Source organism: Pristiophorus japonicus, chromosome 11 (genome assembly GCF_044704955.1).
Source record: "Pristiophorus japonicus isolate sPriJap1 chromosome 11, sPriJap1.hap1, whole genome shotgun sequence".
NCBI lineage: Eukaryota > Metazoa > Chordata > Chondrichthyes > Pristiophoridae > Pristiophorus > Pristiophorus japonicus.
In genome coordinates this window covers 105,450,567-105,465,145 of record NC_091987.1, presented here as the reverse complement: position 1 = coordinate 105,465,145, position 14,579 = coordinate 105,450,567, and the positions used below count along the sequence as shown (strand labels likewise).

General features: G+C 44.3%; 1 protein-coding gene and 1 non-coding gene across 2 annotated transcripts in view; one reads left to right on the top strand and one right to left on the bottom strand.

The window, feature by feature from the left end:
- erg (ETS transcription factor ERG) overlaps nucleotides 1-14,579 on the bottom strand; it is a 349,104-nt gene that overhangs the window by 265,988 nt on the left and 68,537 nt on the right. The window lies entirely within an intron of this gene.
- LOC139276625 (small nucleolar RNA SNORA11) lies at nucleotides 446-546 on the top strand. The gene has a single exon (XR_011595963.1). It is a non-coding gene; the product is annotated as a small nucleolar RNA SNORA11 (small nucleolar RNA).

The following is a 14,579-nucleotide window of genomic DNA, read 5'->3' as shown; positions in this document are numbered from 1 at the left end:
GTTTGCTACATTACAACAGTGACTACACTTCAACATTACTCCATTGGCTTTAAAGTGCTTTACGACGTCCTAAGGCCGTGAAAGGTGCTATATAAATGCAAGTCTTTCTTTGTTTCACTGACAGGAGATTGAATCTTGGCCTTCTCAGAGCTGGAGACTCTACTTCTGAGCTGTCAGGATGACTTCACTTTATTTATATCTAATATAAATTAATAGGGCAGGTTTTCTGATTAATTTCTTTTTGCCAGTGTACATCTGAACATTGTGAATGTGATTGATGCTCATGATTTTCCAGTCCGTGCTGGCAATGGGCTATGTACCTCACTGCAGACGTGGATGTGGAAAATCTACCCGAGACTGGCTTGAGTTTAAAAGAATCTAATTGAGATCTTTAAGATGATCAAGGCATTTAATAGGGTAGATAGGGAGAAACTATTTCCTCAGGTGGGGGTGATCAGAACAGGGGGGAATAACTCCCCTGTTCTGAACACCCCCACCTGAGCGAAGCCATTCAGGGGTGATGTCAGGAAGCACTTCTTCACACAAAGGGTAGTGTAAATCTGGAACTCTCTCCCCCAAAAAGCTGATGAGTCTAGGAGTCAACTGAAAATTTCAAAACTGAGATTGATAGGTTTTTATTAAAGGTTACGGAACCAAGGCGGGTTGATGGAGTTAAGATACAGATCAGCCATGATCTAATTGAATGGTGGAACAGGCTCAAGGGGCTGAGTGGCCTCCTCCTGTTCCTATGTGTTCCTACATCATTGGCTTATAAAGCGCAGTGGGTTATCCTGAGGTTGTGAAAGATGCTATATAAATGCTTTTTTTCTTTACGACATCCTCAACTCATAGAAGCAAGTTACGGAATGAATGATTAGTTGGTGAGCCTCTTGGTTTAATTTAAAATACCTGCAAAACTATCAACACAGCACTAAAATGATGACAAAACACTGGTAGTAGGCAATGGTTCATCTTATTTTGCCCACTAGATTCTGACAAAGACATTATCAACAGCATATGACTAGGGCTTCATGACTTATTTGACATTTGTAGGCAAAATATAGTTGACGCCTGATTTAATGCAGCTGAAATTAATCGTAGAGCTGCAATCTGTTTTACCACAAAATTCGAAAATAAAAAGTACCTTCATTCAGAGAAGTCTGTCTCGACAGCAAAGTGGAAAGTATGGAAATTGATTTTGGGAAAAACTGCCAAACCTGATTTTTTTTTATTGAAAAGATTAAGTGGAGGTCGAAGCCCATAGTGCACAACACCACCAGGGTTGAAAATAATAGAAGAGAATATGAGGTAAATCAAGAACTTGAAGTAGTACTTCAAGCTTGGATTTCAACAGCTGGCATGGATTATAGATGGAAAAAAAGACTGAGGAGTTTCAAAGTTTTGAGTTCCTGGGTTCGAGTTGGAGACTGTGTGAGGAGTCTCGATTTCAACGCATAGAGACCTAGAAACTCGAAAGTGGGCCTGGCGCCATCGACTATCTAGGCCCGAGGATCCAGGGAGGAGGCATAGTGTAGGATTTGCTTCAGATAATTTTTAATTCCTTTTGGATCGTTTAGAACCACTGATCCTTTATCAAGCTATATTGGGGGGAAGAGGGAGGTTTCCTCTGAGCACTACTTGACCTAATGTTGTAAGCATCCACATGTTGATGATTTATGAAATGGGGTAACAGGAAACATTCCCCCATTATCGGTGACTGATAGGGAAACAAGGTGGAAGATCCCTGCGCCTGCTTCATTGCTGTGACATTACACTCGAGCAACGCACTGACATTCTTTCAAGGTACTGGCACAATCCATCGTGAATGACATCATTGCCTCTTTAGAGATGGTAATCATTCTCCAGTGGTTACAATATCCCTTTACGTCTGACCAGTTAAATCACTTTTTACAAAGATCTTATTCCAGTTCCACAACTGAAATCAAGCTTTTATTTAAATCTCTATGGGTGAAATATCAGACATTCATAGCTGGAGATTTAATTAGACATATAACTGATTTTATAGAGTTACTGGATGCTGATAGAATTGTGTGCATTGTATAACTGTTGTATGCACTTAGATTTACATCATACATTTCAACAAATGTTTAATCTTTCAACATATACATATTTGAAACTTTGCCAATATTTAATTCTTTTTAGACAATTGTGGCTTTTTCATGATACAGATACTGCTCAAACCAAGTCATAGATACATAGTTTTCCAAGGAGTATTATTATATAATATAAAATGCTAAAGTGGTCCAGTTTCTGCAAATAATTACCACTTAAGGTCAATTAGACAGCACCTTCTATTTGCTAAGGACATTTCTCTTATATTAGCAAGTTTTTGTTAAGTCCCCAGTTACTCCAGAAAGTCAGAAGAAACCAACAGGAAATGACTAGCTTGCTTTCTAATTTTTATAATTTGTTTTCTAATTGTGACACTAACACTTGCATAAATGATAAAGTGTGATGCATGAAGTGTGGCTTCCACGCCTCAAAACCTCTATAGCGACTAATGGACCTCCCATGGGGCTGCTCAAATGAAGGTGAACAACACACTGTTTTATAAGAACAGCAGTATTATACCATGTAGTGCAGAATGTAATACTTTCTGCTGCTACAGTGAAACAGTGTTGACTAAGACCAGAAACTCTAATTGCGGTTAAGTAAACACTGGGTGAATTGAAGCCGAGGTAAATTAAGGAACTGTAGGCTTTCTAGCTCTAGTGTTTTGTGTTCCTCGAGATGTTCTTTATTTCTTTATACTTTTTTGAATGTGCAACACAGAAATTTAAGTGAGCACTCAAAGTGTGACGGTAAATGTTCTAGAATGTAATTTCTCAATATTGCCAGATCAACACAATTCAAGAAATTATTTAAGGTGTCATCCAAGTTCCTAGTAGACATGGGACCACAACATATAATTACCCTCTGCTTCAATACAGATCGGCAATGAGAGGTAAAACTTTTGATGTGCACGCTATTGGTGTGACAGAATTACATATCGCAAAATTGTTTACTTCCCGCCCATAGTTTCTATACATTTAATGTTAATGAATGGAAAAGCTGCAGGCTGGGAATGCACAATGTAGGGAAGATTTTAACCCCGATCAGGTTTCCATGCAGGCAATGGGTGTTCATTGTCGCTGGGTCAAAGTCCTGGAACTCCCTCCCGAACAGCACTGTAGGAGCACCTTCACCACCAAGGACTGCAACAGTTCAAAAGGGCGGCTCACCACCACCTTCTCAAGAGCAATTAGGAATAGGCAATAAATGCTGGCCTTGCCAGCGACGCCCACATCCTGGAACAAATATAGAAGAAAAAATATCAGAAGGTCCTCGAATGCTTGCGGCTTGTGGGGTTGGGGGTGGGTGGGTTTGGGGAGGGTCTAGTAGGAGAGAAAGGGAAAGGGGGAGTCGAGGAAAAGAGAAGCAGGTGTTTTCCTTGTGGAACCTGAAGGAGCTCTCCAGCACCTCTTGATCCCACAAAGGAAATGCGCTCACTTATCTGGAGGGCAGACATTTAAAGTTCACATAGATGAACTTCAACAATTGTACATCCCTGTCTGGCATAAAAATAAAACGGGGAAGGTGGCTCAACCGTGGCTAACAAGGGAAATTAGGGATAGTGTTAAATCCAAGGAAGGGGCATATAAATTGGCCAGAAAAAGCAGCAAACCTGAGGACTGCGAGAAATTTAGAATTCAGCAGAGGAGGACAAAAGGTTTAATTAGGAGGGGGAAAATAGAGTATGAGAGTAAGCTTGCAGGAACATAAAAACTGACTGCAAAAGCTTCTATAGCTATGTGAAGAGAAAAAGATTAGTGATGAAAATGTAGGTCCCTTGCAGTCAGAATCAGGTGAATTTATAATGGGGAACAAAGAAATGGCAGACTTATTGAACAAATACTTTGGTTCTGTCTTCATGAAGGAAGACACAAATAACCTTCCGGAAATACTAGGGGACCGAGGGTCGAGCGAGAAGGAGGAACTGAAGGAAATCCTTATTAGTCAGGAAATTGTGTTAGGGAAATTGATGGGATTGAAGGCCGATAAATCGCCAGTGCCTGATAGCCTGCATCCCAGAGTACTTAAGGAAGTGGCCTTAGAAATAGTGGATGCATAGGTGGTCATTTTCCAACATTCTATAGACTCAGGATCAGTTCCTATGGACTGGAGGGTAGCTAATGTAACCCCACTTTTTAAAAAAGGAGGGAGAGAGAAAACAGAAAATTATAAACCGGTTAGCCTGACATCGGTAGTGGAGAAAATGTTAGAATTAATTATTAAAGATGTAATAGCAGCGCATTTGGAAAGCAGTGACAGGATCGGTCCAAGTCAGCATGGATTTAGGAAAGGGAAATCATGCTTGACAAATCTTCTAGAATTTTTTGAAGATGTAACTAGTAGAGTGGACAAGGTAGAACCAGTGGATGTGGTGTATTTGGACTTTCAAAAGGCTTTTGACAAGGTCCCACACAAGAGATTGGTGTGCAAAATTAAAGCACATGGTATTGGGAGTAATGTATTGACGTGGATAGAGAACTGGTTGGCAGATAGGAAGCAGAGAGTCGGAATAAATGGGTCCTTTTCAGAATGGCAGGCAGTGACTAGTGGGGTACCACAAGGTTCAGTGTTGGGACCCCAGCTATTTACAATACACATTAATGATTTAGATGAAGGAATTGAATGTGATATCTCCAAGTTTGCAGATGACACTAAACTGGGTGGCAGTGTGAGCTGTGAGGAGGATGCTAAGAGGCTGCAGGATGACTTGGACAGGTTAGGTGAGTGGGCAAATACACGGCAGATGCAGTAAAATGTAGATAAATGTGAGGTTATCCACTTTGGTGGCAAAAACAGGAAGGCAGAATATTATATGAATGGTGACAGATTAGGAAAAGGGGAGGTGCAATGAGACCTGGGTGTCATGGCACATCAGTCATCGAAAGTTGGCATGCAGGTACAGCAGGCGGTGAAGAAGGCAAATGGCATGTTGGCCTTCATAGCGAGAGGATTTGAGAATAGGAGCAGGGGGGGGTCTTACTGCAGTTGTACAGGGCCTTGGTGAGGCCACACCTTGAATATTTGGTCTCCCAATCTGAGGAAGAACATTCTTGCTATTGAGGGAGTGCAGCGAAGGTTCACCAGACTGATTCCCGGGATGACAGGACTGACATATGAAGAAAGACTGGATCGACTGGGCTTCTGTTCACTGGAGTTTAGAAAAATAAGAGGGGATCTCATAGAAACCTATAAAATTCTGATGGGATTGGACAGGTTAGATGCAGGAAGAATGTTCCCGATGTTGGGGAAGTCCAGAACCAGGGCTCACAGTCTAAGGATAAGCGGTAAGCCATTTAGGACTGAGATGAGGAGAAACTTCTTCACTCAGAGAATTTTGAACCTGTGGAATTCTCTACCACAGAAAGTTGATGAGGCCAGTTCGTTAGATATATTCAAAAGGGAGTTGGATGTGGCTCTTAAGGCTAAAAGGATCAAGGGGTATGGAGAGAAAGCAGGAATGGGGTACTGAAGTTCCATGATCAGCCATGATCATTTTGAATGGTGGTGCAGGTTCGAAGGACCGAATGGCCTACTCCTGTAACTATTTTCTATGTTTCTGTGTTTCTATGTTTCCACCAGCAGCCAATCTGCTTCACCATAGCAGGAGAACTGCAGCAATTTCCCCACTCAGGCCCCAATTAAAATGGCATCAGGGTCCTATTTACACCATAGTCAATCTATTCACATAAATTCATGAGGCTCCTGCCTGCTTTAAACAGGTATATCATCCACCTTCAGGTTAAAATTGGAAACGGTGGAAAACGGCCGAGTTTGGAGCGGGGAAGTAGCCTGCTTGTTTTTAACTGCCGGGCCGGTGGGGTTAAAATTGGCCCTTTGTGGTATGCACTGCCATCCTGTGCTGGGATGGGTATCAGAATATTTACCCTATAGTTACAGTCGTACTCAGGAGAAGCCAGAAGATGGAAATTGTCATGAATCGGTATTTTGTTATTTCAACTAACTGATGCACCAATGTCCTTTAGGAAAGGAAACCTGCTGTCCTTACCCAGTCTGGCCTATAGGTGACCCCAGTCCCACACCAATATGGTTGACCCTGCACTGCCCTCTGCAGTGGCTAAGTAAGTCACTCAGTTGTAACAAGCCGCTGCAAATAATCCACACGGACTGCAGCAGTTTAAGAAGAAGGCTCACAACCTCCTTCTCAGGGCAACATGGGCAACACACGCTGGCCTTGTCAGGGATGCCCACATCCCAAGAATGAATATATTAAAAAAACGGATTTGGATTGAGCTGAGGTTAAGGTATGTATTTTAGGACTAAGTAAATTTGCACAGGTTTATAAAGAAAGGCCAAAGGCTGCAGGCATTGGGGATTGTGTATTAAAGCCAGATGAGCTTAGGGAGTGCGACAACTCGCAGTCTAGTTCAAATTGAAACAAGAAGGATCTATTGCCTCACCCCAGGCCCATTAGGCAGTGTGACTAGAGATGTTAACCAATTCATCATCTCTTCGTCGTTGGCCAAGTAACATTCGCAGCCGTTGCGGTGAGGATGATTCTATTCATGTGGACACAGCATGAGGTGACTGCGGAGAATATACACCTGCGAGAGGCAGGCAGTCAGCTTGGTTGGCAGGCCTGCTGGTGAATCCCTGCACAGGAAGATATCAGGGATACTGTTCCTTTGCTTTCTGGGGTCGGAATTAATAGAAAAGAAAACCCGTGGCAGGGAGCAGTCGAGTATTAAACAAAGGACTCCAAGACACAACTCTTGGCCCTGAGCTGAAAGCTAGAAATGCAGGAGATCAGGTTTTGCAATTATAAGTTGTCTAGAGAGAAAGGCATGCCAAATAGAAGTAAGCCAGCTCGTGATAGGCACAAGATTATATTGGTCCCCCATTGTTTAAAGAAAGAAGTGTGATTGAGTTAAGTAAGTGGAATTTACTTACAATTCTACACGTTGAGTTCCTGTCTGTGAAATTAGGCAGCTTAGAAATTCAAATCTGGCCTTGTTTCACCAAGTTATGAAAAGGTTGGCGATTCCCACATATGTGAAATGCGTGATATTAAGTTCACCTCTCATTATGGCTATCACCCATCAGATATTGGGCAGTACAGACACATCGCAAATAATAAAACGCTCAGACCGCTTATGGGAGTGACCAGTGCCACTGCACCCAAGAGAATATTCTCTTGTGGGAAATGGAAATTGTCATGAATCAGGATGTAACTGATGATGCACTAATGAGGGAAACCCTAAACTTGTAACAGAAAAGTCGCACTGACACTGTCAAGGTTGCTGTGCTGAGGTTGAGGACAAAGAATATTGTTGAGGCAGAGCAAAGCTCCCTTTGCTATGTATCTAACTGTGCAATAGCTAGTGTTGGAGCGTTTGGTGCCAAAGACTGTGTGCCTGATATGGAAAATGTTCCATTACGCAGCACGAGCAACCCTGCCTAGATGAAAACAAGATTCGCACACCAGAAAAAATAATGCTCCCTTTGGTCTCACCCGCATTTATTTTGCATAACATTAATTCCACTAATCAGAGCAGGTTACATAGAATTTTACAGCACAGAAACATGCTATTTGGCCCAACAGGTCTACGCCAGCGTTTATGCTCCACACGAGCCTCCTCCCACCTTACTTCATTTCGCCCTGTTAACATATCGTTCTATTAGGCTGAGTGGAGTTGCCAGTGGATTAATTGCCGGCTACACACTCGTAATGCTTAACCTTTTTTTTTATCATGGTCTTGAATAAATCTTCATGAGGGTGAATGAGGTCTGTGCTGGGCAGTAGAAGAAAAAAAGAAAGTCTTGCATTTATATAGCGCCTTTCACAACCACTAGACGTCTCAAAGCACTTTACAGCCAATGATGTACTTTTGGAGTGTAGTCACTGTTGTAATGTAGGAATCGCGGCAGCCAATTTGTGCACAAGCAAGCTCCCACAAACAGCAATGTGATAATGAGCAGATAATCTGTTTTTTTGTTATGTGGATTGAGGGATAAATATTGGCCAAGACACCAGGGATAACTCCCTTGCTCTTCTTCGAAATAGTGCCATGGGATCTTTAACGTTCACTTGAGAGAACAGACAGGGCCTTGGTTTAACGTCTCATCCAAAAGACATCACCTCCAACAGTGCAGCACTCCCTCAGCACTGCACTGGAGCTCCAGTCTAGATTTTGTTGTGCTCAAGTCCCTGGAGTGAGATTTGAACCCACAATCTTCTGACTCAGAGGCAAAGGTGCTACCCACTGAGCCACAACTGACACTATTTGTCCTCAAGAACTCCCATAGAATAAAGCCTCTTTTTACTCTACCTCAACGACATGCTCCCCCTCCAACTACACAATTGTAACATTTCCATTTCCTAATCCAACTACCCGAATCTTTATCTCATTCTCTGAGCACGATTGCAGTTTAATTCCAATATGTGCACAGTTTGTACAGATGTCTGGGAATTGGGTTGACACCACTTCACAGAGAGTCTTGCAAGCAGTAAGAAGAAGGAACATTCATCCCATTATGGATGGATGGAGTCAAACTTGTCCAACAGGTGAAAGGTCAGTGTTCCAGTTCAATCCCCTTAAGATCACACCCTTCCATAGACAAAACCTCTAAATGTTGTCAAATACTCGTGATATATTTCAGCAGGTCCTCGATTAACTACCATAATGGAGGAGCTAGTCCATCCGCCGAGAGAAATGTATAACCGAGAGCCCATTGAGTTCTGCTTCCGCTGGCAACATTGGTTGGTACTGAAATAACAACAATTTGCATTTATATAGTGCAGTTAATGTAGTAAAATGTCCCAGGCACTTCACAGAAAGGTAATCAGGTAAAAAATTGACTCCGAGGCACAGAAGGAGACATTAGGACAGGTGACCAAGAGGGAGGTTTTAAGGAGCATTAAGATGAGAGAAGGTGGAGGGAAGAGAGGTTTAGGGATGGAATTTCAGAGCTTAGGGGCTAGACAGCTGAAGGTACGGCCACCAATGGTGGGCCGAAGGAAGTCGAGAATGTGCAAGAGGCCAGAATTAGAGGAACGCAGAGATCTCGGAGGGCTAGAAGACCTCATCTGCTGCTGAAACCCTCATCCATGCCTTTTTTATCTCTAGACTTAACTATTCCAACGCTCTCCTGGCCAGCCTCCCATCTACCACCATACATAAACTTAAGCTCATCCAAAACTCTGTTGCCCGTATCCCAACTACACCATGCCCCAATCACCCATCGCCCCTGTGCTCGCTGACCGACATTGGCTCCCAGTCCGGCACCACTTCTGCTTTAAAATTCTCATCCTTGTTTTCAAATCCCTCCATAACTTCATCCCTCTGTTTCTCTGTAACCTCCTCCAGCCCCACAATCCCCTGAGATACCTGCGCTCCTCCAATTCGGGTCTCTTTCGCAATCCCGATTTTAATTGCTCCACCATTGGTGGCCGTGCCTTCAAATACCTAAGCTCTGGAATTCCCTTCCTATACCTCTTCGCCTCTCTCTCCTCATTTAAGACACTCCTTAAAACCTACCTCTTTGACCAAGTTTTTGGTCACCTGTCCTAATCCAACTATCTCCTTATGTGGCTCGGTGTCACATTTTATCTGATAACGTTCCTGTGATGCGCCTTGTGACAATTTACTATGTTAAAGGTGATATACAAATTGTTAGACACATAGACCAATTTATCCCAGCATAACTCCAGAGGGCGAGGGTGGAAAATCGGACAAGAGAACTCAACTCCAGATCACCTGCTGCCACTTGTGGAGCCTATTGTGTATCTGTAAAGCATGCACTCCCATGTTCCGCCACCAGGGAGTGCATCCCCTGAAGTCCCAAGGGATCCCAGCATCACTTGGGAGCACTGTATAAGCCAGCCCCTAAGGCCTGTTACTCACTCTGGGGTGTCTTAATAAAGACTGAGGTCACTGTTACTTTAACCTCCCTGTGTGCAGTCTCATCTGTGTTAGGAACACAACAGAGCCAATTGCGGGTCAAATACGGGCGAGCGCATTGAAATGACATGCAAATAATGGGACTACATCATATAATGGGGGGAAATTGTGATTTCTCTACCATTCATTTCAACATTCGGAAAGTCATGCACATCACGCGCCCAAATCTCAGCACGTCAGACAGATGACACTCCCAGGCAGGAATGCAAAATTTGAAAATTACCCCTAGCAACCAGTACACCAATCTGAAATGATACTTACACTTAAATGTAATCATCTAATTCCTGCTGCTAGAATAGATCACAGGAACAGGAGTAAGTCATTCAGCCCCTTGAGCCTGTGCTGCCATTCAATTTGATCACGCCTCATCTGTATCTTAACTCCAAGTACCCACTTTGGTTCTGTAACCCTTAATACCCTTGCCTAACAGAAAACTCGCAAAAAAAACAAAAATGCTGGCAATACTCAGCAGATCAGGTAGCATCTGTGAAGAGAGAAACTGAGTTAACGTTTCAGGTCGATGACCCTTCGTCAGAATTGGAAAAAGTTAGAGATGGAACAGGTTTTTAAGCAAGTGCAGGGGCAGGGAAAGGTGCGAGGGGAGGAAAGAACAAAAGGGAAGGTCTGTGATAGGATGGAAGGCAGGAGAGATTAAGAGACAGAAGGGATGATGGTGCAAGGCAAAAGGAAATGGTAATGGGATAAGTTAAGAAACAAAAGATGAGTCTGGATGAAGTGTAAATGGAAATGGCAAAATTATCAACAGCTGCCATGGGATAATAAAATAAGGGCAGAGGTTATGGTCTGAAATTGTTGAACTCGATGTTGAGCATAGAAGACTGTAAAGTACTTAAACGAAAGATGAGGTGTTGTTCCTTGAGCTTCATTGGAACAGTGTAAGAGGCCGAGGACAGAGAGGTCAGAGTGGGAGCGCAGTGGAGAATTAAAGTGACAGGCGACCGGAAGCTCAGGGTCACACTTACGGACTGAATGGAGGTGTTCTGCAAAGCAGTCACCCAATCTGCGCTTGGTCTCCCCAATGTAGAGGAGACCACATCGTGAGCACCGGAAACAGTATATTAAATTGAAAGAAGTACAAGTGAATTGCTGCTTCACCTGGAAGGAGTGTTTGAGGCCCTGGACAGTGGGAAGGGAGGAGGTAAAAGGGCAGGTGTTGCATCTCCTGCGCTTGCACGGGAAGGTGCCGTGGGGAGGGGAGGGGGTGCTGGGGGTGATTGCAGAGTGAACCAGGTGTTGTGGAGAGAGCGGTCCCTTCAGAATGCTGAGAGGGGAGGGGAGGGGAAGATGTGATTGGTGGTGGGATCACACTGGAGATAGCGGAAATGGCGGAGGATGATCGGTTGAACGTGGAGGCTGGTGGGGTGAAAACTGAGGACGAGGGAACCCTGTCATGGTTCTGGAAGGGAGAGAAAGGGTTGAGAGCAAAAGTGCTGGATATAGAATGGACACGGTCGAGGGCCATGTCAACCACAGTAATAATAATAATAATAATTTTTATTTATATAGCACCTTTAACATTATAAAACATCTCAAGGCGCTTCACAACAGTGTTACAGACAAACAAATAAATTTGACACCGAGCCACAGAGAAATTAAGGCAGATGATCAAAAGCTTGTTTAAAGAGGTAGGTTTTAACGTGCGTCTTAAAAGAGGAAAGAGAGGTAGAGAGACGTAGAGTTTTGGGTAGGGAGTTCCAGAGCTTAGGGTCCAGGTAGCTGAAGGTACGTCCACCAATGGTTGATCAGTTATAATGGGGGATGTTCAAGAGGCTAGAATTTGAGGAGCGCAGACAGCTTGTGGGATCGTGAGGCTGATAAAGATTACAGAGCTAGGGAGGGGCAAGTCCATGGAGCAATTTGTAAGCAAGGATGAGAATTTTGAAATCGAGGCGTTGTTTAACTGAGAGCCAATGTAGGTCAGAAAGCACGGGGTGATGGGTGATTTTGACGGTGCAGGTTAGTACACAGGCTGCTGAGTTTTGGATGACTTCAAGTTTACGTAGTGTGGAATGTGGAAGGCCAGCCAGGAGTGAATTGGAGCAGTCACGTCTAGAGGTAACAAAGGCATGAATGAGGGTTCCAGCAGTTGAAGAGCTGAGGCGGGGCGGAGGCGGGCAATGTTACGGAGGTGGAAAAATGCAGTTTTAGTTACGCTGCGAATATGTGCCTGGAAACTCAGTTCAGGGTCAAATATGACACCGAGGTTGCAAACAGTCTTGTTCGCCCTCAGATTGACGCTAGGGAGCAAGATGGAGTCAGTAGAGGCGAAGGGAGGCCGAGACTCTAACGGGATCGGGTCAGCTCGGTGAAAAGCTGCTCCCGGGACAGGCACACCGCGCTGCTTCGAGGGAACAGATGGTAGGTGTGTACTCGGTGGGATCCAGACCTGTGAGTTGGTCTGGAGTTCCCTGGACGTCGACGGTGTCTGCGAGGAGTAGCTGAGTCGGCCACAACCATTGGGTGAGCGAAGTCTTGGTGGCAGGAAAGTCCGGTCGGTTGACGATAGATTTGAGTGAAGATCTGGCGGCCACTGATGGAGGTGAAGAGCAGGCATGGTTGGGGGATGGACAGTGGACTCAGGTAGCTGCACTTGCGGCATGGATTTATACTTTAGGGCTAAGAAATGCACCCACTATTAGGGTCAGGGGAAATTTAAACAGTGGAAGGGGGGAGGTCGGAGGAAAAAGGGTGTAGGATGGCAACGGATGGCCAGGGATAAAATTGTTCAGCAGAGGAGCTCTCTAGGGAGCTGCCGTCCTGGGGGTCATCTCGAATACGACATCTTGAATAGGACCTCAAATCTGGCACGAAGTTTATGGTCTACAGGGTAGTAGTGATACCCGCCCTCCTACATGGCTCAGAGACGTGGACCATATACAGCAGACATCTCAAAGCGCTGGAGAAGTACCTCCAGCATTGCCTTCGCAATATCCTGCAAATTCATTGGGAGGACAGACGCACCAAAGTCAGTGTTCTCGCTCAGGCCAACATCCCCAGCATGGAAACACTGACCACGTTCAATCTGCTCCGTTGGGCAGGCCACATCGTCCGCATGCCCGACACGAGACTCCCAAAGCAACCGCTCTACTCGGAACTTCTACATGGCAAGCGAGCCCCAGGTGGGCAGAGGAAACATTTCAAGGACACCCTCAAAGCCTCCTTGATAAAGTGCAATATCCCCACTGGCAGCTGGGAATCCCTGGCCCACGACCGCCCCAAGTGGAGGAAGAGCATCCGGGAGGGTGCTGAGCACCTCGAGTCTCGTCGCAGAGAGCAAGCAGAAACCAAGTGTAGACAGCGGAAGGAGCATGCGTCAACCCAGGCTCCCCAACCCCCCTTTCACTAATCCACTGTCTACCCCACCTGTGACAGAGACTGTAGGTCCCGCATTGCACTCTTCAGAACACACTTATAGAGTGGAAGCAAGTCATCCTCGACTCCGAGGGACTGCCTATGATGATGAGTAGAGGGAAATCCTCGGTTGAGGAAAAAGGAAGACATATCGGAAGTACTAGTATGGAAGGTGGCATCAGAACAATCTCAGTGTTGAAACGTGTAATTGACCCAGCCTCAACAGCTTTTTTGTGGGGGGAGTGGGGAGATTTCCAGATTTCTACTACCCTGTTTCCTGACATCGCCCCTGAATGACCTAGCTCTAATTTTAAGTTTATGCCACCTTGTCCTGGACTCCCCAGCAGAGGAAATAGTTTCTCTCTATCTACTCCTTCACTAATCATCTTAAACACCTCAATTAGCTGACCCCTTAATCATCTATACTCAAGGGAATACAAGCCTGGTCCATGCAACCTGTCCTCATATTTAATCTTTGTGTCATATCATTCTGATGAATCTGTACTGCATCCCCTCCAAGGCCAGTATATCTTTCCGAAATGTGGTGCCCAGTACTCTAAATGAGGTTTAACCAGAACTTTAAATAACTAACACAATTTACTCTCCTTTGTAATCCTGCTCTCTTATAACTGTTTTTTTCTCCCACATAATACTTTTGTTGTGCACAGTGATAAAATGAAAACTTAGAATAACTACTAAAAATTTGCAGGAGAAGAATACTTGTGCATGCTACATATTGATAATTGCAGCGCCTATCTACAATATTCAGGAACATGTGCAGGCCTTTGAAATCTTCTTTGTGCTTTAGTTTTATTTTAATACTGATGGGGACAACAGTAGAATGTGATAAAGAAATCAACAGGCACAGAAGGAGGAACTGGTAACAGAAAGGCAGGAGCAGGAGGAATGCTATAAGAGGCGCCATCTGCTGGCAGGCTCAGGAGCGACATCAGTTCAGGGCCTGGATGAGGCCTACCTCTATGGTGAGTAATAGTAAGCCTGGATAGCCATTCAAAAATTGAAAATGAGTCTCCTTCTATACAGAAAGGGAATCCAAATTCATGAACAAACTCAGACTTCTTTTTGTTGCTGTAAAAATAATATAATGGAGGGACCTTTCAGCTCAACATGTTGCACTTGTACTCTGCTCAATAACTCCTTCGATGTCATCAACACTTAGTGTTAAACTAAATATTTTTTTAAATGTAAAAGGCT